General features: G+C 46.0%; 1 pseudogene; it reads right to left on the bottom strand.

Moving 5' to 3' along the window:
• Positions 1-221: 221 nt before the first annotated feature.
• Positions 222-27509, bottom strand: part of LOC149354072 (uncharacterized) — a 49913-nt pseudogene continuing 22625 nt past the window's right edge.

The raw sequence follows: 27509 nt of genomic DNA, 5'->3' as shown, positions 1-27509 counted from the left end.
AGACCAACAAGCTATATCTAATATCTCTCCAGTAAATTCAGTGAACAGAACAAAACAAAATTAAGAGACCTTGTGCCTCGAATGAAAGCGGCTATTGTTACTTCATGACCTGGTTAGACGACGGCGTTCCCTACGGCTGGGGGCCAAGTGCGCTCCACAATGAGAAGCGCTGAGCAAGAAAAAGAACAATAGCCTTCAACTTGTTGGACTTTGCCCGAGCTTTATCCCCTCGTGAAGGCGTCGTCCCCGAGGGTATGCAGCACCCGAATGCCGCGCGCCCTGCACACTTTGCGCCAACCCACGGCTAAGGCGGCCACAAATCTTTCCACGTAGAAGGGCTGGCTGGGCCACAACCAGCCGTCCATGAACCCCATGTGTCCCCCGCGGGGAGTCACCGCGGCGGCCAGCCAAGGAGAGTTCAGCACCTCGTCCTCGGGCAGGGTACTCTCGGGGTTCAGGGAGTCGTCTGCCGACACGAGGAAGACCAGCGGTCGCCGCACCGTGCCCAGCCTGCCCTGCAATTAGATTCAATCTAGGGTTGCTATAGAGTATCAGTACAGCGTGCCTATGGTTGTTCAGCTTTCACGTCATCATCTCTTGGACTACAACTATACTTCGTGGATTCAGACTTCGCGCGGTCCGCCATGATTCTATATCCCCTTTTCAGACATTTGTCAGTTCTATCCCGATTTTCTTAGTGAAGCCACCGCGCAGCACGTTCTTTGGGGTGGCCCTAGTGATTTATTAACCCGCCTTCGCCATCTTCAAGGAACGGGCTTATATCGATGCCGGCCTGCTGACTTGGGACACTGGGTATGGGGACTGGCCTTCCAGAAATCTGGGGTTCATTAATACTTTTGAACTTTAATGAGCCACAGGGACTATGCCGCAATTAAACTTGCCACCAGTTTTCCTAAAATGCCAGAAAACTGTGGACCTATACATAGTTACCTACTATCGTAAGACAAACCGTACACTTATGCTCTCTTCAGTTTGGCCACCTCACAAACACAGCGTATAATGCGAAGATAGCTGCATGTAGAAAATACTTTGCAAAGCTTCTGGCGTTGTTCGTTTTTCATCTTTCAAGAGTGTAATTGCTCAGAAGATAAACAGTAACGTCAGCGGAGAATCAAACTCGCCATCTACTGAAAGCTCGCAGAAGCTCGCTGTTTGGAAACAAATGGACTACTTTCTGAATGTCAGCATGGCTTCCGTCGAGGGTTTTCAACGGTGACACAGTTAATTGAGACAATACATGACCTTTCTAAAGCTATAGATGACCGGGGACAGATTGATGTTATTTGTGTAGATTTTGAAAAAGCCTTTGATAAGGTTCCTCATGACAAATTACTCCTGAAAGTGCGAAGGGCTGGCATTAATGGAGACATCCTTAGATGGATAGAAGCGTACTTGGCGAAACGCAAACAGGCGGTACGTGTTGACAATTGCGAGTCTGGCTTTTTGGATGTGTATTCTGGTGTACCACAGGGTTCTGTGCTGGGGCCATTGCTATTTCTAGTTTATATCAATGACGTAGTATGTGCAGTTGGAAATTCTGTTAAACTGAAACTATTTGCGGATGATTGCCTCATTTATGCACCTGTCACATGTGAAGGAGATCAGATTAACATTAACCAAAACCTGCAGGCTTTTGCTCTTTGGTGTGAGAAATGGGAAATGAAAATCAACTTCACTAAGACCACATTTACCCATATAACTAACAAACGAAATATAATTTCTTTTCAGTACAGTATTGCAGGTCACGATTTGGTTAATGTTAGTACATTCAAGTATCTGGGGGTGTCAATTTCTCACAACCTAAGTTGGCACAATCATGTCGAAAATGTTTGTGCGGTGGCACATAGAAAACTGTGTTTTCTAAGAGGAAAGTTGGGGAGAGCAACGAAAGATGTCAAACTTTTAGCATACAAATCTCTCATCCGGCCTTCCCTAGAATATGCATCTGTAGTATGGTCTCCTCGGCAGAAGATTCTTTCAACGGAAATAGAAAAGATTCAAAGACGAGCAGCGAGATTTATTTGTTCAAAATACAGGAAAACAGATTCGGTAACGGAGATGTTAAACTCATGTAGTCTAGAAACATTAGAAAAAAGACGTAAAAGGCAGAGATTAAAAATACTTTACCAAATCATTCACGGAGAAATTAACATCAATAAAGAAAAATATCTGCAGCCTCCAGGTAGACTAAGCTCCCGCCTTAACCACCACAAAGCAATTCGGCCATACTTGACACGAACTAACGTCTTTCGCTGCTCATTCTTTCCGGATGCTATTGAGCACTGGAATAAACTGCCCGCTCACGTTGCTGAGTCTACAGGTGTAGCGGCATTCTTGAATGCACTTGGGGATTCCGTCTAGGCATGGGATTCTTGTAGATGGGCGCGTAACTGATTGTCCAATATTGCTTTTTTTATAGCAGGTGGTTCTGCAGTGGTGTGAACTGTGTTGCGTTTCAACGCTCTCTTGTATTGTATGCTCAAGGAAGCTTGTTCATTCATGGTTATATGTGCATTTCTTTGTCTCTTCACTTTCCCTCCCTGTAATGACCCTCAAATGAGGGTTGACAGTATTCATAAATAAATAAATAAATAAAATAAAGAAGAAAAATGAAGGGGCTGATGAACCCTCATATCCTGAGGCCTGCTTTGGAAATTCCACAACTACTTAGATCAGTTTCGCCTGCTCCTCCCAAAGGGCGTAATTTGTTACCTTCTCCCCTGCACGTACCTTCAGGCTGCACTTCTCATAGAAGTCCTCCACCGATCGGAAGCGGAAAGCCGGGGCGGCGTAATGCTTGTCAAACGAAGCAAGGGTCCAGCAGCTGAACACTTCATCAGACCGGATTTTCTTCTGCGCAGAAGACATTGTGCGGTCTAAGAACACTCATAAAGAATTGCGGCACACTTGCTGCAAAAAAAGGTAATCAATTCAGGTTACTCCTTCTTTAGAAGGAACATCTTGCGCTGTTGATGCCAAATGTGAAGCCCCATGTTTTCGCAGACCTGATACTGGTTGCTTACTCACGACTGAAAATTCACAGGGAAGCACAGATTATTCATGCTGACTGGCCTTCGCCATTGAAAGCATGCTGGTTTACAGCTACTCACAACGTTGCAGCGTTTTCCTGCGTTCGCATTGCCAACAGGGCAGCCTCCTACGTTGTACAGCTAGCTGCCCAGGCGCCATTTGCGAAACGCGTCACCGAACGGATATATTCCTCCCAGTTTCTCATAGCCGTGCCACACCGGTAGATGTGGTGCCGCATGTAGTAAGTTCGTCTGCGGTATTATTTCAAAATCCAGTGCCACATTTTCCGATTAAATATTAGGCGTTTCCGAAAGTCTCTAGGGGCGCATATAGCAGGACTTTGCGTCACTTCCCTCGTCGCTGAAAGCGCTTTCTACGGTATTCTGGGCGGTAATATTGGACAATTTGGAGCAGAATTCGCTTACTATATCTACTGTCGCCAGCCAACCTACGAAAACCTATGAGAGGTTTCTGTTCTCATCTCATTTTGACATGTAATCGGTGTGCTAAGGTAACGCCACTTGCCCGTCTAGGCGAACAAACACGCCACAAGGAATGTCAGGGAACGAGTTACGGTGAAGGCTATTAAATTTAATTCGTCTGATCTACCGTTCCGAAGAGTAGTTTACGAGGACTGGGAACAACTCATCTCCTTTCACTCGGTCGAATTATTTTTGAATACAGATGAGCAATTCACACCTTCAGAAAAAGAAGAAAAAGCTGATTTTTTTTGTCTTCCTCCTCTTCCTTGCTAGCTTGAACATCGCTGTTGCAAGGGTGTAAAAACATTCTTATAATCAGCTCACTGCACATGCGCCAGAGGGTATTAGTACCACGTAACTATATTCTTTGTAACTCAAAAGAAGCCCTAATATTTACCTCAATAGGACTCATAATTTGTAGGTATTTTTTACACGCGCAATCTACGTTTCCATTCAGTAATCTTGTTCTGCATGCCGCTGCGGCGTAATCATGCTAGTGCTAGTGCGTCCATAACGTTTGCAGTTTATTTTTCAACCTGAGCTCAGCACGGTGCTGCCAGGGCGACTACGTGTATGGTCATCCAAGGCTCCAATCACAACAGCCGAAAGCCAGTTTCTACGGGAGCCAGCCATGTCGGAGCAAGTGGTGCATGTACCACCAGATGCTGTGTGTGACAGGGCCTTCGCGTCTGCAGCGAACATGCATTAGCTCCTTCTGTGGAGCCGCTGAAGAGGCGTTGTATTACAGCCTCTCCTATAAGGAAAGAATAGCTCCAGATTGTGCTGCATGCTGTTTTGTGGTGCACTTCTTCACTTTCTGACTGCAACACGGATTGCGCAGGCTCGGTTCTTAGTGGTGCTGCTAACATTTTAATCATTTGTTTTGTTTTTTTGCAATTTTGCATTGCGCACAGCCCAAAGCGGGCGCCAGCCTTTCATGATGGTAAGTGAAAGTATTCGCAGCAATCGAAGCGGCCTGATTCTTTCTACATGTACCCACGTGGTTCTGTTATTGTCGTGCTACGTGAGACAAGAGTATATGTAAAAAATTCAGGGGGCACTTTGTCTGCCTAAAGTGCGTAGAGGTGAAAGCGTTTTCCGCGCCAATTTACTGCCTCTGTGGCGCTGGTTACGTCGCAACTGGATGACGTCACACATAAATAGTGACTAATTACAAAGTAACGACAAATTACTAATTAATGGCTAAATACTGACTAATGACTATATACTGATTAATGAATAAATACTAATTAACTGCTAATTAATTTCGCTTAAGCTTCGCCTTTGGAAGTGGAACGTGACAGCGTGTTGTAGCGCTGCCAGGGAGTCCACGGAACGCCACTACCCGTTCGGCGAGATGCCTTGCCCTTTGAAAGCAACGCTGTGTGATGAAAGGAAGTGGTGCAGTAAGGCTTTGTCATCTCGGTGTACACCTGAACCGCACCGTACAGGAAGGGAAGAAGTCGGAGTGAAAGAAGAAAGAGGGGCCGCAATGAAGAAAATGAAAATTGCATTTGATGAAAGGAAATTACGCAGTAACTGTCTCCATATCTCGGTGGACACCCGTCATCCGTTTGTAGAGGAAGGGAGGAGGTGGGAGTGAAAGAAGAAAGAGAAAGAGCGGCCGTAATAGAGAAAATGAAAATTGTATTTGAGGAAAGTAAATTACGCAGTAACTGTCTCTGATATCTCGGTGGACACCCGTCAAAAGCGCGTGACACCTCTGCTGACAAGCTTCTGCTGATAGCCTTCTGTCGACATCGATGAGGCATTCAAGGCTTTCACCTTAATAAACAAGCTCTCACGAGCCTGCATGTGTTCAACAGAGGCGCTTCTCCGCCTGCAGTCTCTGCTAACCGCAATGAATATTTTCTTTCGGCGCTGTGCCGTGGCTTCGGCTTATGCGCCGCGGTGCTAAGTCCTGAAGACATAAAAAGGGCCTAACCAAGCGCGTGATTTCTCAAGTGTCAATTAGCTTTGTGTGCGATCAAAATAAATTTCGAAATCCTAATGCACTAACTTAGAAAGGCCTACAAAGGGACTTTCCTAACAGAACATTAAAATGGTATTTCTGCGGCACATCAAAAAGAGTGAAAACCCCCTGTGTGTACGACGTCCTCATGCAGGTTTCATCCGTCAGAAGCAACGGATACAGTTATTGCGGTTTTCACAGGCAGCAGACGTGGAAGCGTCGCGAGGAAGTTGACTCATGTGAGTTGCCTCGATTACTTTAATTAAAATCGAAGAAAGACTTCAGCTCATCTTGTTTCCAGGTGTGCGTAAATAAACGCTAAATGAAGCTAAAAACAAAGTTCGCGCCACTGGGCGCACGTTGCGACTCGCAGAAAATCAAGCTCCAGTTGATTTTATTTTTTATAAGCCTTGTGTGAGGCATGTTACACCTGGACTCTGCGTGAGGCTTTCACGCAGTAGTACATTTGCGCGTAACGTTGTTCTTCACAGAATTTTCCTGATAGACAATGAAGGCCGACAAGACAAGGTACATTCGCTTGCATGCATAGCGGAAACTGAGCGGAGATCTAACAGATACTGTTGTGAGGCAGAGTAACGACGTGCACCACACAATGACGTTGCGTATGCGTCGTCTGTTGCCATTATAACACCAGTAGGCAACTTTCAGAACGTTACTGAGAGGTGAAAACCCCATTTCAGGCTCCGTGAAAATATCCCTCAACTACAATTCCCTTTGCATCGCCGATCTTGAGCACGCCTTGCAGACACTTCCAATTAAACAGACCTGAAGAAACGTGGCCTATTTGGCTAGTTGGTGCGCATCTGAAAGGAAATAAACAGCGGAAAAGGCGAGAGAATAAATACACACCGAAATACGCACAAGTCAAAATTCCTTAAAAACACCAAATTTTATTCATCTATCATCTTAACAAAACTTTTCGACCAATCTTTATCCACCGGCTTGGTTCCTGATGATTGGGTGGTAGGGAAGGTGGTTCCCACACATAAAAATGGTGACAAGCATGATGTTAAAAACTATCGCCCCATATCTTTGACATGTGTTCCATGCAAAATTCTTGAGCATATCATATCATCCCAAATCGCTACCCATCTTGATTCTCAATCTTTTTTTCATAGTTCCCAACATGGCTTCAGAAAATATTATTCATGTGAAACGCAGCTGGCATCTTTCACTCACTTTCTTCACAGCGTCCTCGACCACGGCGGTGTTGTCAACTGCATATTTTTAGACTTTTCTAAGGCTTTTGACAAGGTATCACACACTCTACTCCTCTTTAAATTACACCAACTTAACCTGGATCCCAACGTTTTTGCATGGTTGAGAAGTTTTCTTACTAATCGCTCCCAATACGTAACGATTAACGAAATCGACTCCAATTATGTCCCCGTTGATTCAGGCGTGCCACAAGGCTCCGTTCTTGCTCCCTTGCTCTTTCTAATTTACATAAATGACTTACCCACCAAAATTCAATCTCGCGCTGGCCTTTTCGCAGATGACTGTGTAATTTATCGTGAAATAACCAATCCTAATGACGAAAAGATTCTGCAATCAGACCTTAACGCAGTAACTGCATGGTGTCAGGATTGGTTAATGACTCTTAACTCTAACAAGTGTAACTTAATGCATGTATCTCGAATTAACTCTAATGTTTCTTCTTATATTCTTCAGGATTCCCCGCTTGAACAGGTAACATCTTACAAATACTTGGGCGTCTTATTTTCATCCAAATTATCATGGGAACAGCACATCAACTATATAACTAGCAACGCTAACAGATCTCTAGGCTATCTGAAACGTAATTTTGCGAACATTTCTTCATCTCTTAAATTACAATTTTATAAAACACTTATCCGTCCAAAGCTTGAGTATGCTGCTTCTGTATGGGATCCCGGCCTTGATCATCTGGTAACAACCATCGAAGCTCTTCAGAATCGGTCTGCTCGCTACATTCTCAGTAATTATCATCGTACTGCCAGCACAACTAACATGAAAAACACATTACACCTACCTCCACTCTCCTTGAGACGTCAGATACAGCGACTTTGTTTGCTCCATAAAATATACTACCACGACACACTTCACAATCTTTTACTCCACCGGCCCTCTTATGTGTCACATCGCGTGGACCATCGTCATAAAATTGGATCTTTCGCATGCCACACGAATACCTTTCATAATTCATTTCTCCCGCGCTCAATAACAGAGTGGAACCACCTTCCCGAAGATCTTGTGTCTATTACTGATGTTACATTGTTCAAAAATGCCTTAAAAGCTCATTTTGGTGTTCCTGATTAATCGTTACGCACTGTTTATTTATTTTTTACCCCCGTATTACTACTTGTATTGTGTTCTACAGTTATATTTTGGTGTTCCTTACTTGTAGTACTTGTATTGAATTCTTGGATGTTTATTGTTACCTTCTGGTGTTCCTTACTATTTTTGCACTGTTTTTGACACCCCTATATATATGTGTATATATATGTATATATATATATATATATATATATATATATGTGCCTGTGCTTTTATCTTAATTATGTTGAGTATTCCACTCCCCTCTGTAACGCCCGACCCGGGCCCTGAGGGTATTCGAAATAAATAAATAAATAAATAAATAAAAGTCCATTTCTTCTTTCTCGAACGCATTCATTTTCCACAGCTTTTATTTTTGTTTGTAAGAGCAAGTAACTACTTTGGACTGATAAAATACAATGCTCAAGGCAAATTTTTCTCCTAACAACCATGGCATGACGCCACAACGAATGTGTATGCCGACGATTGGCCACGCTCGATAATACAGGCACACAAAGGGCCTGATTGCTGCTTCGAAGCTGGGGGCCGCACCGGAACGCGCCCTGCGTATGGTCGGACGGTGTGGCATCATTCAGCAATAGTGCCGTCAGTCGCTACTGCAGAGAGCGCCATTAATAAAATAATTTCCCAATAAATATTTCGTGATACCTTCCGCTTCCGGATTATGAATTACTTGTGCTTAAAGTTAACAATAAAAAGACCTTAGGTGCTACATATCTTTCACTCAGCTCATGACCGTCATTTCGGCTGCTTCGGAAGGTCCGACTGCACTGCTTTAAACAGTGTATTCAAAGACCTGAATCTAGTTTTACTCCTGAGTCCTGACGCTGTAGAACGTAGTATTAATACTGGACACCGTAGTGTGGAATACAGCGTAGTTGCATTCCATAGCAGTGTAGTTGCGATAGATTCATTACGTACTGCAGGTGCTGCACTTAAACAATTTAAGAAGTAGAGTGGATAAAATTCTCAAGACAAGCTGCTTGTGCAAAATTGTCTTTGTTGGCCAAGCCCCAAATTCAGAGCGGTTTAACGTCAATGAAAACCTCCACCGCAGACTACCGCAAAATTATTTTATTGCACCATATTACACCTTATGTGCAGCATGCATCTGTTGCAGTGAAAGTCTTCCATTGCATTTTTCAGATGTTGCTTTGGCTTTTCAGCTTCTTATCGGAACTTTAGGCTGTTCCGCTGAAGCTCCGGTGCTCTTGCTTGCTTATTTTTTCCCAAGTGGAGCGGAAGGCCTTGTGTTCCAGTGTCAGCTTTTCAATAAGGGTGTCCTTTTTGGTGCTCGACTTTCTCTTACGGCGCAAAGCTCTGGAGGTGGGAGGGAGCTGAAGCTATGCACCTGTTGCTTCAGTTCCACTTGTGACTGTGATAAGACAGATGAGAACTGGATGGTTGTCCACAATCCAGCATTTGGTCACATTTGCTGGTCCCCAAAGTATGGGCTTGTAGTGCGTGCTTCAGTCTTGTAGGTTGTGCTCCCACAGCCTTCTCCTTCGCCATGGTTCGAATGAGCTGCATGAAGAGCAAGGAGCCGAAATCAATAGTAACACTGGCTTAAAACGTTACACGTATAAGAATTCCAGATCTTGTTCATGCTCTAGCGTTAACACAAGCCCCAGAAACCGGATATAGGTTCTGGAGATATAGAATAGCGGGCGATATTTCGATTGAAGTGTGGAATAAATCGTTCACGCCTTGCGTATGCGTGCTCACCTCAGAGACAGATTGCTCTGTCCAATTACACTCTCGATTTGGACGTGGGCTTAGCGCGAAAGTAACAAGACCATGCGAGGGACATAGAACGAGGACTAAGCGATGTGTAAATGTCTCCCCTCCCCTTCTAAATCATGACTTACGAACTATTCCAAACTTCCGCTCTGCCAAGTTACTCTCCAGGACAGGGCAGGGTCATCTGAAGGCAAGAAGTCCAGGAGATTGCGAATTGCCCAGCATAAGCTCCTTGCAACCTCAGTGGAACCTGTAGTTTTCTTCAGTACAGACCAGCAAAATGCAGGCATAGACCACGTTTCCCTCAGTCACAGAAGGCACGAGGTGCTCAGCACAGCTAACCATGCTGACAACTCGCTTAGACCAAAATGTGTGTCGACGCGCCTTGACTCCAGTGAACTTTCATACATGTATTAATGCGCATTTTTGTTTAAATCTGGCATCGTAGAGCATATTTCCACCAAAATGTCCTAGGCGTCGCCTACACAACCAATTCTAGTGTACTCGACGTAAATGTCAACGAACTGATCTCTACAAGACTGAGTGAGGTGCTACACAACGAACCCTAACAATTCAGCGACCTGCACGGTAGCCGCTTGTCCACACCTCGTGCTATCGGAGACAGACGTGTTTTCTGCTTAGTCCTGTTGGCACTGCCAGGATAAGTGGAGAGTAATAAAAATTGGCACAAGTTACCGACGACTGTCGTGTTCGAAGAAATAAAGAATTTATTGTGGGCAGAGACTTTCTGGTGAACCATCCGCATGGCTGAGGCGTTGGAAAGGCCTGGAAGTCTTGATAAGGATTTTTTTTTTGTTAGCCGCAGCGCCATGAGTACTCGTTACACCACTCCGGAAATCGGTCACTTGTGGCAATCTTTTTTCCTCACCGCCGCACACGTACTACCATTTGTACGTAGCTCCTCCTCAGTGCACGATACAAAACAATTAAAAGGATGCAGCATAAACGATGCACAGTACTCCCGGCTGCAGGCTGCCTGGTCATCCTGGTTTGTGAGCTCACATATTGGACACAATAAGCTTGTACAACTTTGCCGTCTGAGGAAAGAAGGAGTTAAGTGCATACCTTTATCTTCCCAGAAGGTGTTGCAATCCTTGGGGGCCACTTGCAACCATATTTCCACCATGCCATTCTCAACCACGGCAGCCGCGATTGCTGTATCCGTCTTCTCTTTTCTGAGCCCGCACAGAATTCCAGTCGCCCCTCACGTATCGATGAAAACTGCTGTTCATTTTACTACTATTCTTCTACTCTCCACGATTGCCCAGAGGCTGTGGCGTCCTGCGAAGTCGTGAACACGAATCGCAGTTTCGATCCAGGCCCCAGCGAAGTAGCAAAATGCATTATGTGGAAGCGAAATGCAAAAGCATTCACGCACCGATATCTGAGTGGCCCATAAAGAGCTGAACCCTGTTGTGAGCTGTGCTGAAGAAGGGTATCTCAAACCTTCACAGACGACATAACAACACAGCGTTTCCTTTTTGCTACAACGGCGAGACACTAGCACAGTTGATAAGCCACAGGCCCCGCAAACACGGAGTCTCGATGCAGTTCCAGCTCTATGCCGAGTCATATAGACGTTCTCTTTACGCCGCCATACCGTCGCCGTCATCTACAGCCTGTACCAAAAGTATAGAGACCAAGGAGTTCGCTTCTTGGCCATGGTGTGTGGCTCCTTACGCATCGCCAGTGTTCCAAATTTCTTTTTGATAGAGACAAGTGGAAAATGTATTATTGGTGAATAAATACACAAAGATGAGGTCCTTGTGATGAACACTCATATGGGCAAACTATATTGTCTCATGAGTAATGATTTAATAGAGCCGAAGAAAACGTCGTTTATTAAGTAATCAATGCCTTCACTTCTTGTATACATGTGAAGGGATGCGCATGCATGTTCAACGGAAGAAAACGCAGGATGCGCTAGTTCGCCCGCAAGTTGCAACGACTAACTGCGCGAGAACACGAAGGTACCACGCCACGAATACATCACGCGCGTTAGTGGTTCCGAGGGCGCACTTTTAGGTTCTTCGAGGTGACCGTAAGCAGTGAGGCACTTTACGACGTGCCCCCACGAAACATGCGAGTTTAGAGGGGGAGCAGACTTTCTGCTCGTCTCTCTCACCCCTTTTTTCTTACCGCCGCCAGAGCAACGGAAAGCATGAATTCTAAAACGTTTTGTTGTTTAAATTCCACTATGACGACCCTATTCGACAGGGGTGACTGACGGTTAGGGGGTCGAAGCAACGTACACACACGGAAAACTTTATTTCACGGTACGGGTACAGACACGCAAGGTTGTGCTGTTTTCAGTGGTCATGCTCCTGCGGAAGTCCAGTGCTGTCTTCTTGAAAGGTTTCAAACAAGCGATAATTACTTACTGCTTTCCGAAATATATTTACACTTCCTACAGCAAAGCAACACTTTGAGAGGACACTCATGCCTCAATTTCGAGGGCGTATCTCTACTACAGCATTGTGTGCGTGGAGATTTTGTTTCGTTTTTATGGCATTTAACGCCTCAAACTGCCTCAGGTTATGAAGGACTACGTAGTGGAGGCCTCCAGATAATTTCGACTAGCTGGGATTAATAACGTGCACGGACCTCGAACAGTACACGGGCCTCTAGCACCTCGCCTCCATTGAACTGCTTCCGATGCTTCCGGGATCGAGCCCGCGTCTTTCTGGCCGGCCGCCGATAACCAATGAGCCACCGGGGCAGCTCCCGTAGAGTTTTCGTTGTATAGTCGAGCGCAAGCGTCGTGTATACTACACGACCTTCAAACACGTCCAGCATGCCATGAGTGGGCATGAAATAGCAGCAGCTATACGGACGAGCCAAAACTTCTGCTTTCTGATGCAGATATTACTGGCCTGCGGATCCAGCTGTCCTTCGCCAGATTTCATCTCACCGATCCCGCCGCATCTGCGGCGTATGCGCAGCACATCGCTACCGACAGAGGAGCGTTGTCCAGTTGCGACGTTTTCTACCACCCGAAGCGTGTCGGTTCACGTTGCCCTCATCCTTGACGTAAGCCCCATCGACGGAAGCATCATGTCCCCGGACCACGTTCAACCACATACTGCACGCTTGGTTCCTCTGTGGGCATGAGAGAGCAGCAGCTATGCGGACGCGCCAAACTTCTTCTGCTTTGATATGCAGCTTAGTCCGAATCCTTCCTTGTACTCTAAACGCACAAACAATGCACACCTTCACCTCTTTCCATGGCCAAATACTTTGTTTAGCCCTGGTACTCAATGTCTGCATGTATGTTGAAATCGCTTTTTTTGGGTGGGGATATCGAACTAAACCCCGGCCCCCCAAGGATGATCGTAGTAAGAGTCATAACGACGTTATAGCTTCAGTGAAAGCACTGAATGGCAAAATGCACAAAAACTACTGAGAAGTCCTGTCCGAGATATGCGAAATGACTGAAATGCAACTAAATCTCGAACAGCTAATGAGTAATTTTTTTGACCGACTAATGGCTGTGGAAGCTAAAGTTGCTACTTCACATTCCTACTACGAAAATGATATTGCCTGTACAGTATGGGACGCTATTCACACCGAAACGAGCGCCACTAGTAGACGTTTAGCCGAACTCCAATACAGATCAAGGCGTGAAAACTCGCTGTTTTGCGGTTTTCTTGATCAGCAATCGGAATCATGGGTGGATTCGGAATAAATGTTCGCGACGCTTCTTTATCGTCATTAAACATGCAGCTAGGTGAACAAACCATTACCCGAGCACATAGGTTGGGCAAGTTTGTTCCGAACAAGTGTCGTCCGGTGATAGCCAAGTTCTCGAGCTTCAAAACCAACTAAACAATTTTTTCCGATAGGTCAGAACTAAAATCACCAGGCGTCAGTGTTTGCGAAGACTGCTGTCCGGCTGCTCGCACATCTCGAAAAAAACTATGTGCCTTTGGTGAAGCCAGCGGTCAGCAGATCTCAGTTCGGTACAACAAGCTGTTCATCAACGAAAAATGGTTTATCTACCTCCCTACAAATGACAGTGTTAACGCGAATATGATAACCTTAGTGATACGTCTGCGCATGTCAGTGCTGCCGATTCTGCATCTCCTGAAAACAATTCACCTTTATCTTGGCAATCAAACTGTGCTTGTTATTCTGCAAGTAAAATTTGTTTTCTTTTTTCAAACATTCTAAGCCTAGTGAACGAACGGGATGACCTGTGCTCCCACATTGACACTTGTAACGCCAATGTTTGCATGCTCACTAAGACTTTGCTCAACGCAAATATTTTAAACAACGAACTTTTCAACTGTGAACAGCCATTTAGCATATATGGATATGATCGTGCTCTTAGATATGACGGAGGTGTCCGAATTGCCATTGCAGACCATATTCGGGGTTTTCATATTCCTATCGTCTCCTCCTTAGAAAAGGTGTGCGCATTTTTCATTAACAACTGTGACGTGGTTTTCTGCACATGCTACCGGCCCTCTACTTCATCATCCTCCTTTTGCACCGATCTTCATGACGGATTAAATATCGTCGTCACATTCCCAAATTCACCTATTTTCCTGCTGGGTGATTTTAATTAGCTTAAATAAGTTGGTCCGCCCCCGTTCAGTTTGTGTCAGACCAGTCATCTGAAACCGCAGCATTTCTAAACGTCTTCTCTGATTTCAACTTTTCGCAGGTCATAACGCAACCAACACGAACCACGCCAGCTACTTCCAATATCGTCGACCCGATTATGGCTATTTCGCGCGATGTTGTTCATTCACTCAGTTTTCTACCAGGTCTCAGTGAACACAGCATTATTGTATTATCATTTGCAGGCACTCTGACTCGCTCCACGCCAGGGCCAAAGTTCACGCAAAATTACAAAAAGTCAGGCTTCGTTTCGATAAATTGAGAACTCGGAACATTTTTGAATGAATACCTACCAAATTTTTATTGCACGTACTCTCGAAGGAAACTGGCCTTTGTTTAAGAAAAAAGTGAATTCCCAAACAGATAAATGCATACCCCTACGTGTAATATCGGGCAGACAGCGATCCCCGTGGTTAAACATTTCCTTAAAACGGCTACTAAATAAAAAGAAGAGATTGTTTCGCAAGGCGAAATCTAGCAGTACGCATGGTGTCTGGGTTGCCTATCTGACAGCTAAGGCTCTATACAATAGAGCAATGACGGTCGTTAAACGAAAAATTTTTCAAACGATTCTGCCTTCTTTGCTGGTTACAGATCCTAAAAAATTCTGGAACATTATTAGTGGCGCAAAATCCAGCATGATAACTTTATATGCAATGAAAATTGCGTTGTTCTTCCTAGTGAAAAACGCTGTGATGCACCTAATGAAGTATTTGCAAATGTATTTTAGCGACTGCAGTCTAATTCCCTGCCTGTTATCGATTACGTGAATTTTCCTCCAAGGCACACTGTACTTATTGACTCGGACGGTGTGCAAAACTTAATTCGGAACTTTGAACTCTCTTCGTCCTCGGGCTTAGACGGTATTAACAAGTTTTTGAAGAGTACTGATCTGTACTCGTCCATAATCCTTTATAAACTGCTTACTCAATCTTTTATTCTTCAGTGTTACCAAACGATTGGAAAATGGGCAAGGTGGTACCGTTACTAGAGTCTGGTGATGCGCTTTCACCCTTTAACTATAGACATATTTCCTTATTTTATGCAAAATCTTCGAACATATAATCGATTCCAACATGGCTAATATTCTTGAAAATAACTCATTCTTTATGCCACATCATCTTGAGTTTCGCAAGTGCTTTTCATTTGACTCACAGCTCATATCCTTCACTGATGACCTTGTTGCTGCCATAAACTCTGTATCCTACATCGACTGCATATTTCTAGATTTCTCCAAAGCATTTGATCTCCTTAATCATCAATTACTTTTTTAGAAGCTTAGCAGTCTTAACAGTTATCCCAACCTTTAATCATGAGTCGAATATTTTGTTCTCAACAGAACACAGTTTGTATATGCCAATAACTCTGACTCTTCTCCCTCTCCAGTTTACTCCGCTGTACCCCAAGAGTTGAAGTTCCCTCTGGATCTTGTAGAGAGCAATTGGGTTGATGATGATTGTTGAAGGATGCTTGACGTCTTGCAGATTCGAATTGCTCAATCATATTGCTAGGGGACACTTCGGGGGAGGCTAACTCTCAATAACAATTAATAACACAAAGGAAGATACAAGCAAGGAGAAAACATATTTACACTTGACTGACTCGTAGTTCTACTTGACGAAACCAGCCCTCGATCCTGCCGAAACAGCTGGTTTGAAACCCTATGTCCCCGACCTCGGTGGGGAGAATAAAAAAATCACGTAACTGCACAAACATCCACCCAATAAATTATTGGGGAAACGAAAACATCACCAATCAATAATTCGGAAAGGACAGCACAACCAATCAATGACTGGGGAAAGAAGGTAACTGATCGCGACAAACACTGTACACATATGTACACTTTCAACCATCAATATTTTGGAGAATTATGCCTTCCTGCTGCGAGCTTCGCGAACACTCTCACTTTCCCATCATGGAGATTATTTCAAAGTCCGGTTGACCCAAGTTCAAGGAAAGTCACTTCAACTCATCTGTTCAGCATCGTCACTCCTCATGCCTGCAGCTAGCGTGGAAATATCCTGTTGACCGCGCTTCAAGCTGTCAACGCACGCCGCTGCAGACATGGGACAAAAGCCACGCTATGTGACGGGGATCCGCCTCGCCGCAAGCACGCGCACAACAGGATGCGACCCAACGTATCCGAGTCTGAAGGGAGTTTGACCTTTCCCGTAATCCTCCGCTATCCGGCGCCCACTTATCCCGCTGGGTAGCGAGTGTGACACACCCCCTTCTCTGCAGTTGTGCGGAGGGCACAAGAGAAAGAACGTAACGAGCATTCCACGAACGTGAACCCGATAGGCAAAACAATGTATAGCACCGCGAACTTCACTCCAAGGTTCTGTGCTGGGACCATTACTTTTCCTTATCTACATTAACGACTTGCCTGACCACATTAACTCTTCAATTAGATTGTTCGCCGATGAATGCGTAATTTCTAGAAGAATTTCTTCAATCTCTGATTCCGCCGAACACCATTCTCACATTAAAAAAATATATCAGACCGTTATAACACCTCGAAAATGCGCCTTAACCCTAATAAGTGCAAAGCAATGTGACTTCTCTGAAACACGCCTTATGTTTGTGTTGTGAAATACCGTGAAGGTATTTCCCTAGAACACGCAATATCTCAAAAATACCTAGGCGTTTACATAACCGACAATCTGTCCTGGAAAACACACATCAACTTCATTTGCAGCAACGCCAACCGCATGCTTGGATATTTAAGACAAAATTTCACAACTGCATCGTCCACCTTAAAACTTTAACTCTGTAAATCACTCGTACGCCCAAAACAGGAATATGCATGCTTGATGTGGGATTCTGCTCTTGAATGCCACACTCAAACGTTGGAGTCTGTACAAAATCGCTGTGCAATATTCATGCTCCACACCTACTCTCGTTTATCCAGTGTATAAATTATGAAAGCTACTTTTAACCTTCCACTTCTTTCCTTTCGAAGAAAAGTGTCTCGCTTATCTCTCTTGCACAAAATTTATCATCACAATCACCATCTTAAAGTAGCGCTTCTTGCTGAAAATGAATACACTTCATCCCGTTGAGACCACCCTCGTAAAGTAGGCATCCCCTTTTGTCGCATGAACACATATTCACTCATTTATTCCCGAGACAAGCAATAAATGGAATCACCTGCCCACCTCAATTGCCTAAATTACCGACTCTGTTTTCTTCAGATCTGCTCTTGAAGATTATATTTACTCCCAGCAATCTGTAGTCTGTTCCGTTGTTGTTCATAATTTTTCTGTATTTTTATGTATGTATATTTCATGCATACACTCCCTTCTGTAATGCCCCAGGGGCCCTGAAGGTATTAATAAATAAATAAATAAACCTTCTCCGACAAAATTTCTGAAAATTGGACACTTATAGGACACTATTATGGAAATATTGAAACTCCATTCTTACTTTTAAAGTGTTTCCATCGATCGCATTGAACAGTTAAGACTCCCCTAGAACGCCAATGGGGAACGCTTTTGACGATAGCTAAAACGTTAATAGAAAAAAGAAATTCAAGACTGCCGTTGGGTGATATGCGGATGGATTGACTGTTGTAGTGCAATATTACACTCTGTGAAAATAAAATGCGTTGGTCAACTGCTTCCCACCCAAAAATACTTTTCCCAGAATTGTTGGATGTGACTACATCGCCGCGCAAAGTGTTCGGCGTTCTCGATAAACAGGAACGCAGCGGACCGAAACACAGAAACTGTCGTGCCTGCAGATATGAGTGGTGTCTCGACACCAGGCACACTCGTGAAATGGCGGTTTCGATGCAGCTACTCGATGTTCCACTCATATACACCCCTTTATCTCACGACAGTACCGCAGGGCACGAACTTGAATTAGATTTTGTAGAGAACACAGTTACGTCATAAAAAAAAAGCTGGCAGCCACTCTTGTAAGTGGGTGCCAGGTTGAATTTCAATAACGCCTTCATGTTCCACAGCGAGCTGCAGAAGCCGCGATCAGAGCAGAGGATCGTGCTTCTTAGCGTTATATTACGCACAAACAGAAAGAAACAGTACAGTCGTCCAGACACCTGTTTAGAGCCCTCAAGTGATGAGCTCGATTGTTGATTTTTGGCAGTCACGATGTAGCTTTTAAAATATGAATAGCAATTTCACCACCCTAATAATCATATTCTTATTTAGACTTTCGTCATGTCATAATGGTTTTGTTTTAAGTCTGTTTAACTCCAAATGAGTGTTCGAGCCTGGCAGAAAGGTATTCACGGCCGTGAATACCTTTAGGATTTTAGGATTTTAGGATTTTTATTTCACTTTACCTGCATGTGGGGATTATGGGTAAGAGGAAACATCGCTAATCAACAAATTGTAGTTACTTAGCTCAGCAAGGAGCAAGTATTCCCCAAAGAAATGCGTGCCGACCTGACGCGCCACATCGAACCTCGTCGTTAAAAGACTTCGCTGTTTAAAGAGGAAGGTTAACGCGGTTCCCTGCATGGGTCAACCATTATTAAGTTTCTGATCCAGCGCGGAAAGCCTAGCGTTGCATTATTCATTCAATACCTAATTTTCATTGCCTAAACCATTTTCCTTTCATATTTTTTAGAATACTGACGCGAGCGCTCGTGCAAACGAAAGCCACAATCAAGAGGCCTTCTACAATGGTTGGGCCGCTGACTACAAGATGCGCTATGTTTATTTCGCCCTGGATGACTACGCGAGGACCTGGATTGAAAACAATGAATCTGTCCTTCGAACGTGGGTTATGCTCAAAACCGAGTTCCTCTAAGTCTCCAAAGACAGCATGTTAGGCAAGGAGAAGGCTGACCTGCTTTTCAAGGCCCGAAATAAACTCCCTAACGAAAGTGGGACGGTGTATGCCCAGGAAATGAACAGACTCTTTCCACGTGTGGACTCAAGCATGTCGGAGGACAGAAGGTGAGCTTCCTGATGAAAGGGGTTAATGAGCAGCTGTTCACCGGCCTGGTTCAAAGTCCTCCAGTGACTTTGTAAAGCAGCAGCAGCATCGATGCTAACTGTCACTGTGGAGGTAGCCACGATGAATTCGGCAGAATCTCTACGCGAGATTGTTCGATCCTTAGTGCGAAAATAACTGGCGAAGCTCTTTCCGGTTAAGGGACAGCCTCAGGTTGCCACGCTTGCTGACGTTGTTCGTGAGGAGGTCCAACAAGCTTTAGCCACGAGTGCACCGCTACCCTGCCCTGCGCAGCCACAGCGCCCCAATCTCAGCTACGCCGCCGTCACACGTCGTTTCATTCCGTCCCAGCCGAACCCACGTTATGACGCACCTGCCTCCCCCGCTACACGCACTGAACTTCTCTAGCCGAACTCTCCCCAGCGTCTAGGACGCCGCAGAACGCATGTCTGGAGAGCACCAGACAATCAGCCGCTGTGCTACCACTGCGGTGAGGCTGGACATGCTTGGCGCCGCTGCCCATACAAGGATACTGGCTTTAGATGATTCTCCGTCGGCTGTACTCGTCCGATGTGTGGAGAACAACCGCAGGAGATCGCGGATAGCATCTCGCAAGCGGACTTCGTACAGCACCTTTTCTGTCGATCACCATCTCCGCGTCGCTACAGTTCCCAAGGATGAGAGCTGCAGTCTCGGAGTCCCCGTACGGGAAACTAGATGCAGAGGCCTCTGGAGGTGTGGCTGCTCAACGACAAAATGTGCAAGATCCTCCGTCGCCACAAGACAATTCTCAACCAACGCCGAATCCCGTAGCCGTACCGACGATTGTCAGCACATGTACCTCAAAACTAGCCGATGTCCTGACGCACCCTTCCGTGGCCACGACGCCTTTCCTTGACGCCGGACTCCTTCGACGCACCACAGCCGAGTCCGAATGCCTTGACATCCCCAAAGTAAGACACCATCAACTGCCGAATTCTTTATTTCGGTTGACGGCGCCTATGTAACCGCGCTGGTGGATGCCGGCGCCAATTATTCTGTGCTCAGTGAACAATTCGCCGCGGCACTAAAAAAGGTCACAACCGCTTGGGACGGCCAACAGATGCGCACTGCACGGGGATATTTGATCACACCTACGGGAACGTGCACGTCGCGGGTTAACCGTACAAGGCCAAACATTCCTGGCAACGTTCGTAGCGCTAGCCGAGGGCTCCCGGAATGTCAGACTCGGCATCTCGGCTTTCTGACCGAAAACACTGCCGTTATTAGTCTGCAATCGCAGTTCATCTAGTTCTCCACCGAGAAGGGCATATCCGTCGATAGTTTTGTCCCAGCTGCGCTGCACATTCTAGACGAACACGTGACAATGCCTTCTCGTTCCTGTGTAATGGTAACCGTCGGCTTAAAGAGCATACGCTTACACAACAAGAGCATACGGAAAATTGACGGTGTCGTGGAGAGCAAGCAGCTGTTGCTTCTGGACAGAGGAATTTCCGTTTCCAGGGCGGTTGTCTTCCTTGAAAATAGCAAGGTCAGCGTTCGTCTCACCAATTTAAGCAACGAACTCCAACACCTTAACAAAGGGACTACTCTGGCTTATATTGGCGCTCTTAGTGAAACTAGGTGTGTGCACAGTTTAACAACGCTTACACAACAGAGCAGCAAGATAAAGTGCGGGAAGTGCTCAAACTCTACCGAGGTGCCTTCGCGTCGTCGCCACGTGTCGGGCGGACGCATCTTGCGAAACATCGCATTATTACAGATGAAAATGTCCCACCACTCCGACGGTCACCTTATCTGGTGTCTACTAAAGAACGTGAGTCTATCAGCACACAAGTGAAAGAAATGCTCGCAAACGACGTTATTCGCCCTTCTAGGAGCAGGTGGGAGGCACTTGTAGTGCTTGTGAAGAAGGACGGCACCTTACGATTCTGCGTTGACTACCGTCGATTAAACCGCATCAGAAAAAAAGGATGTGTATCCGCTGCCCAGAATTGACGACGCCTTGGATCGCTTATGCAACACCGGGTATTTCTGTTCCCTGACTCTGAAATCTGCGTATTGCCAAATTGAGTCCGACGAAAGGGAACGCGAAATGACGGCATTCTTCACTCCAGACGGGTTGTACGAGTTTCAGGTGATGCCATTTGGTCTTTGCTCGGCACCCGCGAATTCCAAAGGCTCATGGACACCGTTCTTGTGGATTAGAAGTGGCAAATTTGTATGGTTTGCCTGGACGACGTCCTCGTTTTCGCCCCGTTTATCGAAGAGCACCTGCGTCGCCTCGATGCGGTACTGCAGGCCTTAACGTCACCAGTCCTTTACTCTAAAAGCTGAAAAATGCCATTTTGCATATGAAGAGTTAAAGTTTTTAGGCCATGTCGTGAATCAAGAAGGGGTCCTTCCTTATCCCTAAAAAACATCCGAAATTGCCAATTTTCCACCGCCGCGTTACCAGTAGGAAGTTCGTCGCTTCGTCGGGCTACGCGCGTATTACCGCCGCTTCGTGGAGAATGTCATTAAATTGCCTCACCCCTTACTGATCTGCCAAATGCGCATGTACCGTTCAAGTGGGAACCACCGCTGCAGAAGGCGTTTTAAGTCACCCTACCCCCCATGCGGACGCACTTTGATGAGCTTGCAGACGGAAGGGTCCACAACGATGCGATCAAGGTTTGTTTGGGCGCTGTCCGCGTTCAAGTTTAGCGGGATAAACAACGTGTCATCGCCTATGTCAGCCGCGCACTCTCGGAGACAGAAGTCAACTACTATGCCTCTGAAAAAGCATGCCTAGCCATCGTGTGGGCAGTTTCGAAGTACAGACCTCACCTTTATGGCTGCTCTTTCGAAGTAGTTACCGATCGTCACGAACTATGCTGGGTGACCAACCTGAAGGATCCCTCCGGCCGCCTCACACGATGGAGCCTTCGACTTCAAGAGTTCGATATTGCCTTCATTTCCAAATCCGGTCGCACACACGCAGACACCTACTACTTATCGCGTACTCCCGTGCAACCAGGTCCGGACGTCGCTGCTGACAACGAAAAATTCCTGAATTCAATACACACCAACGATTTCGCCTAGCATCAACGCGCCGACCCCGATCTCCGCGGCGTCATTATTTATCTTGAAGGTGCCAGCCGTAGAGTTCCTATAGCCTTCAGGCGCGCTTTCTCGTCTCTCTGCATGCATAACAGTGTTCAATTTATAAATAAATCCGCTGCCTAGACTAGGCTACACTTGCTGGTCGTCCGCGTGACCCTACGCAACGAAATTCTTCACGCCTTTCATGGCGAACCATCTTCCGGCCATCTTAGTGTGTCTAGAACACAAGCCAGAATTCAAGACAAGCACTACTGGCTCGCCTGGGTCCAGACGTTGCATATAACTTCCGCACATGCTGGGACTGCCAGCACCTGCAAGGTTCCGCCCGTGAAGCCAACCGGATTCCTCAAGCCCATTGAGCAGCCTTCGCAAGCATTTCAAGAACTAGTCAGTGACGTTTGCCAAGACTACCTAAAATTTGATACAGTACTTATCGAAAGGGCACATAGAGTGGGAGCATACCGGGAAGGGAAAAAGCGGCCAATCATAGCGAACTTTTCAAGATAGAAAGCACTAAGGAGTGTACTACAAAATGCGCAAAAATTCAGACTGCAGTTCCAGTGTCTCGGAAGACTTCAGACGCACTGTCCAGGGAAAACGGCGTCTTATGTGTAGTTATACAAAAAAAACGACAAAGCAAGAAATTTCGTGTACATCTCAAATATAATAAGGCAGTTATAAATGGCGACACGTATATTTGTGACTTTGACACGAAGCAACCTGTATTACTGAGAACTTCTGCGCATTCCAATGACGGGGAATGACAAGCACAAGATAAGACACAATGAATCTATATCGACGCTTTGGCTGAACCTAAAGGACTTTCTGGGCTCTTATTAAACTGCAGAAGCATTAAAAATAAGGCAGACCATTTCGCTTCTTTGGTAGCAACTGTGCAGCCACACGTTGTATTAGGCACCGAGTCCTGGTTAGACAAAAGTGTCACGAACTGAGAAGTCTTCCCACGGGGGTTTACCGCCTACCGCAATGATAGACACCGACAGGACAGAGGCCTGTTTATTTTAATTTCAAACGACTTGCCCAGTGAAGAACTTCAATTTGAGAATGATGCGGAATCAGTGTGGTGTCGAGTGCACCTCAATAAGGGCCATAAACTAGTGTTTGGATCCCTTTACCGCCCACCCGGTAATAGTGAAAAACCAATTAAAAGCCTTGCTGGTATTTTATCGGTGCGTTCTGATGCTGTTTTTATGGGCGGTGATTTTAACCTCCCGGACATAACCTCGACAACTGATGGGGCAGTAACTAAAAAATCACGCATCAATAGTTTGTTTCACGGGCTAATCCTGTTACCCCAAATACGTATTGTCTCCTACTAGACAGGAGGCTACGCTGTATCTTCTCCTCTGTAAAAGCCCCAACATTGTGGCCAAAGTATCAGCGCAACGCGGTCTCAGTTACCACGATGCAGTAATTACGAGCTTAAACATCCCAGTGCTTTCGAGAACTATTCAACACCCACGGTGGGTGTTCTTATATTGCAAAGGTAATTTTGACGCCATTGACTGAACGTTAGTGTCGTTCATGCCAACCTTCCGCTTTATGGTCCACCTTCGCAAAATTCCGTTCGAATAACTCCTAGAGAAATACATCCCTGCTAAATTTCTACGACAAAAGAAAAAATAAACCATGGTTTAATTCTGAAATACGTAGATTAATAAGGAAAGCTACAAGCGCGTACAAAAACTGTTCTAATAATAACAGTTCACTGAGCCGTCAAAGTTTAAAGGATGCGAACCGGACGCTAAAGCTGGCAACCAAGAAAGCAAAGCACTTATTTATCGACGGAATAAAGGCAGATCTGAGAAAGAAAAAACCCTAAAGCCTTTTGGAAATACATAAAAACAAGTAGAACCGATGACACATCCATTCCCGGACTAAAATCTAATGGCGCTACTCTAAAGAAAGGAGCCGAAAAGGTTGATATGTTTAATCTGTATTTCAAATCACTGTTTCCTCGGGAACTAATAAATGTCACAACCACATGACTTCTTCCTAACTATGCCTCTGACCGTTAGATGCCCGAAATAAACATTGATGCACATAGTATCGACTGTCTTTTAAGGGAATTGGACATCTCAAAATCTATGGGTCCTGACGGAGTGCCGCTGTATGTTCTGAAGAAATGCCGCAGTATAATAGCACAATACCTCTGTATTATATGTGAAGCCTCGTTCGAGACCGGGTTGGTTGCGCAGGACTGGAAGGTCACAGATGTTAATCCGATCTTTAAATCAGGTGATAATATATTTTTAACTCCAACTTCCTGCAAGATTTTTGAGCTTATATTGTACAGACAATTATTAAAATGCCTCGAATCCATTAACTTTTTTACTGAATTGCAGCATGGTTTTCCTAACGGTCACTCATGAAACATGCAATCAGTTGAGTTATGACTCTTTATAGGTAACTGCCTTGACAAGAATAAACACATAAATGTAGTATTCCTCGACTCCAGGAAAGCGTTTGAACCGTATCCCATCACTTATTAAATATTAATCTAGCAACTTTTCAAATACGCAATAAAGCACAAAACTGGATTCGCCACTACTTAAACGAGCATAAACAATGTGTGATCCTGAACGCCTGTAGCTCGCGTACATAACGGTATATTCATTAGTGCTCCAGGGCGGTGTTCTGGGGCCGCTGCTGTTTCTCATTTTTATTAATGACATTGTAGACTACATACAGTCCCCCATAAAATTATTTGCAGATGATTACTGCGTTGTGTACAGAGAAATAAATTCACCAGACGTAGCAAGCCTTCAGAACGACATCCACACAATAGCAAATTGGTGTCTGCGCTGGAGTTTGAGTCTTAACATTATTAAATGTATTTATGTCCGTTTCTGAAAAAAAAAACCTCGAACCTCTAACACAATACGAACTTGAAAACAAAATAAAAAACGCGTCAGAATGCAAGTACCTTGGGGTTTATTTCACGCAGAAAATTACATGTAATGCACCCATCCATCGGTCAATATCTAAGGCAAGTAATATTGCCACGTATCATTGTAGTGTTTGTTCGTTCACGCTCAAGGCTGCAGGAAAGGGTTGTTATCACTTTTGTTCGTGACGGGAGAAGCGACAGGACTAATCTCGATTGTTCACAGCCATGAACAGCTGCATCTACTTGTTTTTAGATTACTCTAGATGGTCTCGACCTGTTATCTCGAAGTTTCCTTGCCGGCTTTAAATTGAACGATGCCGCGAGCAGCGGGCATTCGTAGATCGACGATTGACGAGCACGCTTGTTGCTTACGCCGCCACCGAGTGATTCAGTTCTTTTTGCGGGCGCAAGTCAGCCCAAATAAAGAGCTTCGTTTGCAAGTATTTCTGGTGTCTTCCTGACCGCTGGACTGCCGTCACTACAACGTGACATCCGGTGGAGGTGCTGGGTTTCACCTTCCATGTTCCGGACACCCCCTACAAGTCGTGACGCCAGCCCTCTGAGTCATCTACCGCAGGACCTGAGTCCAGTCCACCGCGCAAGCCGACGCCTGCAAGGGGACGCACCTGAGTTCGGGATTCTGCCGGACCCTACCCGGAAGCGAAAGCCAGCAGAAACGTCTACCATGAGCTTGCCCCAGACGACGACTCCAATCATTCTTCAGCAGCCCCGAGTACCACCAACCTTCGACGCTTCGCCTGGCGCCGACCCCGAAGAATGGCTGGAACAGTTCGACCGTGTGGCTATCTTCAACAACTGGGATGATGCTACGAAACTTAGGTACGTCTTCTTCGCCTTGTAGGGACCAGCAAAAATCTGGTTTGAGAATGAGGAAGCTAGCCTTACGGATTGGGAAACCTTCAAGGAGCAGCTTCTCAAGACCTTCACAAATGTCGTGAGAAAGGAGAGAGCCCAGCAGCTGCTACAGTCTCGCATACAACACCCAAATGAGACCGTTGCAGTATACGCTGAGGAGATGAAGAGTCTCTTCCGGCGTGCCGACACAAGCATCAAGGAAGAAGAAAAGGTCAAGCTGCTTATGCGAGGATTTAAAGAGCAACTCTTTGCGGGCTCGTACGGAACCCACCGAAAACCGTCGCGGAATTCGTAGAAGAGGCATCCACTATGGAAAAAACTCTTCATGCCCGAGCCCGCCAGTATGACCGCCAGCAGCGCATTTTCTCAGAGAGCTGCCTGGACACCGCTAACAACAATGACCTGCGGGAGGTTATACATCAAGTTGTGCGTAAAGAGCTCCGACAATTGCTGCCAACGGGAACGCAGCCGCAGTTTACTTCGCCCACCGACGTCATCCGAGACGAGGTGCAACATGTTTTGGGTGTGACACCGACCACCACGCAGCCTCTGGAGCCTCCAGCCATGACTTACGCCGCAGCAGTGCGCCGTCCACCTCGACGACGGGACCAAAGCCCCTATCGCCCTCAGCCAGCTGCGCTGGACCGCCGCCCTCTCGCCCCAACCCGCCCGTCCTACGAGCGTCGCACACAGCCGAGGAAATGCGACGAGTGGAGAACTCCCGACCAGCGCCGCCCACTATGCTTCCACTGTGGCGAAGCCTGTCACGTCCTCCGGCACTGCCCATACAGAAGACTGGGCATCCGAGGGTTCTCTTACGACGCTCCACGACCCCGACCCGGCCAGCGACCAGCCGAAATCGAGGAGTTTTTGCGTCGGGAAGAATACTCACCTCCGAGCCGCCTATCGCGTTCTCCGTCGCCATCATCACCGCGCTATGTATCTCCTAGCCGCGGCTACGCCGTGCGTGGACGTTCCCCCAGCCCCCGAAAGTTAAACTAAATAAAGCAGCCTCTGGAGGTGAGGTAGCTTTTAAGCGCAATGATAAAGATCCTCCATCGACGAGTACTCAAGACCATGCCTCAACTACGACGACAACACCGACGACGACAACACCGACGACGACGACACCGACGACGCCGCCAGACTTGAAGCTTTTACCACTGCCCAGTGAAGTAACGTCGGAGTACGCCCACGGCTGCCTCACTACCCGACGACGCCGAGATCGTACACCGAAGACCAGGTGTAGCACGAAAACGCGAACAAGTGACCTTGAAGTTACGGTCGACGGTCACGCGGTTACTGCCATGGTCGACACGGGAGCTGACTACTCCGTCATGAGCTGGCCACTCGCTGTCCGACTCAGGAAAGTGACAACAACTTGGGATGGCCCGCTGATCCGCACCGCAGGTGGTAACCTTATTACGCCGTCAGGACGCTGCACCGCGAGAGTTACAGTAAATGGGGG

This window comes from Amblyomma mixtum, chromosome 3 (assembly GCF_055824585.1).
Source record: "Amblyomma mixtum isolate Tamu chromosome 3, ASM5582458v1, whole genome shotgun sequence".
In the NCBI taxonomy this organism is placed as follows: Eukaryota; Metazoa; Arthropoda; class Arachnida; order Ixodida; family Ixodidae; genus Amblyomma; species Amblyomma mixtum.
This window is presented reverse-complemented; position numbering and strand designations above follow the sequence as displayed.